The sequence below is a fragment of the Rhinoraja longicauda genome, chromosome 44, assembly GCF_053455715.1.
Source record: "Rhinoraja longicauda isolate Sanriku21f chromosome 44, sRhiLon1.1, whole genome shotgun sequence".
NCBI classification, from domain to species: Eukaryota; Metazoa; Chordata; class Chondrichthyes; order Rajiformes; family Arhynchobatidae; genus Rhinoraja; species Rhinoraja longicauda.
Genome location: NC_135996.1, coordinates 8,021,316 through 8,026,576, shown reverse-complemented (window position 1 = coordinate 8,026,576; position 5,261 = coordinate 8,021,316). Strand labels below are relative to the sequence as shown.

The 5,261-nt window shown below is 46.7% G+C and overlaps 1 non-coding gene across 1 annotated transcript; it reads left to right on the top strand.

Annotated features, from left to right (window-relative positions):
* The first annotated feature begins 4,662 nt into the window (after positions 1 to 4,662).
* Positions 4,663 to 4,734, top strand: trnag-ucc (transfer RNA glycine (anticodon UCC)). Its single transcript has one exon. It is a non-coding gene; the product is annotated as a tRNA-Gly (tRNA).
* Positions 4,735 to 5,261: the final 527 nt, after the last annotated feature.

Genomic DNA, 5,261 nt, shown 5'->3' with positions numbered 1-5,261 from the left:
GTGACGTTTCGGGTCAAGACCCTTCTTCAAACTGAAGAAAGGTCTCAACTTGAAAAGTCGCTCATCACTTCTCTCCAGAGATGCTGCCTGTCTTGCTGAGTGACTCCACCATTTTGTGTCTATCTTTAGTTTACTTGTGTTTTCTTCCCCCTAATAGAGGTTGTTACTGCCCAAGTGGAAGACCGATGTTGTTTGACAGTATGGAAATTACAGCCACAATTTTAGCTGTACCTGTAGGATCATTGTGTAGGAAAATTACTGCAGAAATCGAAGGTATCACAAAATGCTGGAGTAACTCAGCAGGTCAGGCAGCATCTCTGGAGAGAAGGAATGGGTGATGATTCGGGTCGAGACCCTTCATCAGTCTGAAGAAGGGTCTCAACCCGAAACGTCACCCATTCCTTCTCTCCAGAGATGCTGCCTGACCCGCTGAGTTACTCCAGCATTTTGTGATACCTGCAGGATCATTGGTTACTTCGCTTGCATAATACAGTCAGCAGCAGGAGGCTGCCTCTTTGCTCTGTTCTCCATTAGTTTCCTTTCTTGCCAGGCTGCCACCAAAGAATGGCTCAGAGCAATTAACCTAAATGTCACAGCTCAAGGATTCTCCATTTGAAGCTTTTGCTCTCATTCACCTTTTGAATACCTTTCCTACCTCATAAGGGCCTTTGTGGCCTTGTATCTCCAGCTAACGTTCCAGTTGAGAAGCCTGACATTGTCCTTGTTTTCCGAATGTCAGCAGCCATTTGCTAAATTCCACTGGTCCAGGTGGGACAGCATTGTAAGCCGGAGATAGAGAACTGGCTGTTTGCAGAGTGGGGTCAGGGTGGATGCCACACAGCAGAAGCTAAAAACTATGGTCATGACTGGAATATGAAAGGGAGCATTTGTCTCATTCTCGTTAATAACGAAGGGTCTGCAATGTATCATGCTGTTTGTTCCACATCGGTGAAGCCTTTATCATTTAAGGAGAGCAGTTTTATTGGGTTCCCCAAACGTGATGTATTGTTTGGAGAGTCTAAAATCCAGCCTTACTTTGCTGCAAAGTGGTCTTCCTGCATGAAGATCAGTGCCCATTACATCTCCAAGTCCTTTGTTGACTGATATTCAAACCCCCAGTTCCCCATCCATGGAATTAGCTTTCACCAGTGAGTCTGGGGATTCTCCCCTCCTGCAGTCTGGGCTGCTGAGCTCTGACCAACGTAATGGACCAGCCACGAACTGGGGTGGAGCTCAGCCAAGAACTGCTCGCTCATTCAGTGTTGCCTGAGAGCAAAGTTGGAGCTGTGCATCCCACTGCTCACTGGCTAACGGGACTGCAACATACCATGGTCAGATGTGTCCGAGCAGCCCGTGTCTCCACAGAGAGCTGGGCCCAACATGGACCAACCTTAACCCTAATGTATCTTAAACCTTCCAACCTGCCCTGGTGCCATTGCCAAGACTCTAACACCCCCTTGTGTCACCCAGTATCAGGTCAGATGGAGACTGTGGCAGTGCAAAACCCCAGCTGATCACTATTAGTTCTGCTCACAGTAGGGACTTGCAGCCTTAAATCCTTTAAAAATAAACGTGATGGTCTGTGCATGGTAACTGGTGAACCTGAGCAGCAGTCAACCCTTGTCAGAAACACCCACTCCGTTGGTTCCAGTGTTTATTACCAGCATTTAAATGTGTTCCAAGACAATGGCTGCATTTCCACACTTGTTAGAGGATGCTATTCCAATAAAATACAATCATTACTCCAGTTCTGTAAATATCTTATTGCAGTTTTTCTTCCATAATCTTGAGTTTTAAGTGGTTGGGCCGATTGTTGTGGGAAAAGTAGCAACAGGTGACTGAATCCAAGCAGTAACTTTGATCCTTTGGGCAAATGCATTCTCTCAGCCCCCCTCCCTCGCCCTTGTCCCCATCGACCCCCAGCTTCAGTCATGCTGTGTCTGAATGATTTTATCCTGCGTTGCCCGCCAACATTGTTCAGAAAAGCTGTGTATATCTGTGTTTCTTTCCCTGGGGTTTTATCCTGACGTGTTTATCAGATGCTCAGCTTGCGGTTTTTGGTGACCCTTCGTTCAGATTATCGGTGGGTCAAAAGGGAATGAACTCGTTGCCTCTGTTTGTGAGGACGCTTTGACTTGTACCTGGTGCGCCTTTAGTGCAGTTACAGATTTTCAGTATCTCGTGTACAGGATTCCTTTAGAACTAGCCGTGTTTTTAGAAAATGATACAGATTGTTAAATAAATCTTGTATATACATTTTTGTACCATTATTAAGGGCATACCTTTCCTAATAAAATACAAAAAATAACTTGTTTTTCTGCGTGTGTTTGCATTTGTGTTTGAGCGGCCGGCCCCTGCGACGGACAAGAGGCATTGATAGTCCAACACTGACCACCACTCCCATCACAAACATCTCCCCATCTCCTCCCATCCAGGGATCAATAGACAACAGGTGCAGGAGTAGGCCATTCGGGTCTTCGAGCCAGCACCGCCATTCACCGTGATCATGGCGATGGGAAAGTGTAAGAAAATAACTGCAGATGCTGGTGCAAATCGAAGGTATTTATCCACAAAATGCTGGAGTAACTCAGCAGGTCAGGCAGCATCTCAGGAGAGAAGGAATGGGTGACGTTTCGGGTCTCGACCCATTCCTCGTCTCTCCTGAGATGCTGCCTGACCTGCTGAGTTACTCCAGCATTTTGTGAATAATGGCGACAGGAAAGGTGGCTTCTCTTGGTTCAGGCGCAGTTACCAGGACTACCGGTAACCACTGGCTGCTGAGCAACAGGTAAGTGTCCAGGTAACCCCAGGTGTTTGAACAACAGGTAACAATGTCCATGTAACTACAAGCACTGAGGGAACAGGTAACAATGTAACTACAGGTGTCTGCGGGAATAGCTAACAGGCAGTGTGCAGGTAAACACGGACTGCTGAACAACAGGTAACCACAGGTGTTTGAACAACAGGTAACCACAGGTGTTTGAACAACAGGTAACCACAGGTGTTTGAACAACAGGTAACAATGTAACTACAGGCGTCTGCGGGAATAGGTAACAGGCAGTGTGCAGGTAAATACGGACTACCTGAACAACAGGTGACCAGAGGTGTTTGAACAACAGGTAATAATGTCCAGGTAACCACGGGCGTTCAGGGGACAGGTAACAGCGTCCAGGTGCCCGCAGGCGTCTGCAGGAACAGGTATCTGCCGTTCACACACCACTCCTGAATTATGCGGAATAGATTGTTCTGATTTCTTATAATTTGCTAGTTTCCGATTTGGGGAATTCGGTTTTTCAGATCATTCCTGAACAGTAAAAAAAAAAAGTATTTTATTTCTCACGAAACGCCTCCGATTGAAAACTTGTAATTAATTAAACTAAACCCCAAACGTCCATGTTCTCCACAGATGCTGCCTGACCCGCTGAGTTACTCCAGCACTCTGTGAAACGTCACCTATCCATGTTCTCCACAGATGCTGCCTGACCCGCTGAGTTACTCCAGCACTCTGTAGTTCAAGGAAATTCGTAGTTGCAAGTTGCACAACAGAGATATAAATATGTAAGAAGGAACTGTAGATGCTGGTTTAAACCAAAGATAGACACAAAATGCCGGAGTAACTGCGGGACAGGCAGCATCTCTGGAGAGAAGGGATGGGTGACGTTTCGGGTCGAGGCGGATCTGAAGAAACGTCTCCCATTCCTTCTCTCCGGAGATGCTGCCTGTCCCGCTGAGTTACACCAGTATTTTGTGTCTATCTTCTTTGCATAAATATGTACTCAGTAGACACCAGAATAAACAATAAACGGCAGTTCAATCTAGAAGACCAAACTATAAACTTTGCAAAGACAAAAAATAACCCCCCAAGTCCCGGTAGAGTTGCTGCCTTACAGCGAATGCAGCGTCGGGGACTCAGGTTCGATCCTGACTACAGGCGCTGTCTGTACGGAGTTTGTACGTTCTCCCCGTGACCTAAGTGGGGTTTTCTCCGAGATCTTCGGTTTCCCCCCACACTCCAAAGACGTACAGGTTTGTAGGTTAATTGACTGGGTAAAATGTAAAAAATGTCCCTAGTGGGTGTAGGATAGTGTTAGTGTGCGGGGATAGGATAGCGGAGACAGGGGGTATGGGGAGAGGGCAGGAACGGGGTACTGATTGAGAATGATCAGCCATGATCACATTGAATGGTGGTGCGTACAGGCTCGAAGGGCCGAATGGCCTCCTCCTGCACCTATTTATGAAACAATTCCACTTCTATTTTCCAAGAATAGATACAAAAAGCTGGTATTTATTCACAAAATGCTGGAGTAACTCAGCAGGTCAGGCAGCATCTCAGGAGAACTTCTTCTGCTAAAAAGGTGGGCGGCACGGACTCGGTGGGCCGAAGGGCCTGTTTCCGCGCTGTATCTCTAAATTTAAAGTCTTTAGTTCGTAGTTCGGGGTTCAGTCAACTTGAAATCCAAATACTTACTGCAGACTTTCCCAACTATTGGACAGTGAAACTTTGAAAGAAAAGAATGCTGGTAAAATATTGGTTGGTGAGCGGGTGCGTGAGAAGCAAGAATGAAATGCGTTTACATTTGTAAATGAACCACTCACAACGTCAGAGCAACGCGGGTAGCGGGAGCCGAGCGTTGAGTGGCCGCCGCGTCCACAGCCTGCAGTGCGATGGTGGTATAGTGGTGAGCATAGCTGCCTTCCAAGCAGTTGACCCGGGTTCGATTCCCGGCCATCGCAGCGAAACCCATTTTTTTACTTCGCCATTTTGTATATTTCAGTGGTAGTGATTGGGATACCGGGCGGATCCCGCCTCTCGGAGTAGTTTATGAAACAATCCTATTTTCCAAGAATAGATACAAAAAGCTGGTATTTATTCACAAAATGCTCCATTCACTAGATGCATTCAAAATAGAGTTAGATAGAGCTCTTGGGGCTAGCGGTATCAAGGGATATGGGGAGAAAGCAGGAATGGGTTACTGATTGTGGCTGATCAGCCATGATCACATTGAATGGCGGTGCTGGCTCGAAGGGCCGAATGGCCTCCCCCTGCACCTATTTTCTATGTATCTACAAAACGTCACAAATTCCTTCTCTCCGGATATGCTGCCGGACCCACTGAGTTACTCCAGCTTTTTGTATAAGAAAATAACTGCAGATGCTGGTACAAATCGAAGGTATTTATTCACAAAATGCTGGAGTAACTCAGCAGGTCAGGCAGCATCTCAGGAGAGAAGGAATGGGTGACTTCAGTCTGAAGAAGGGTC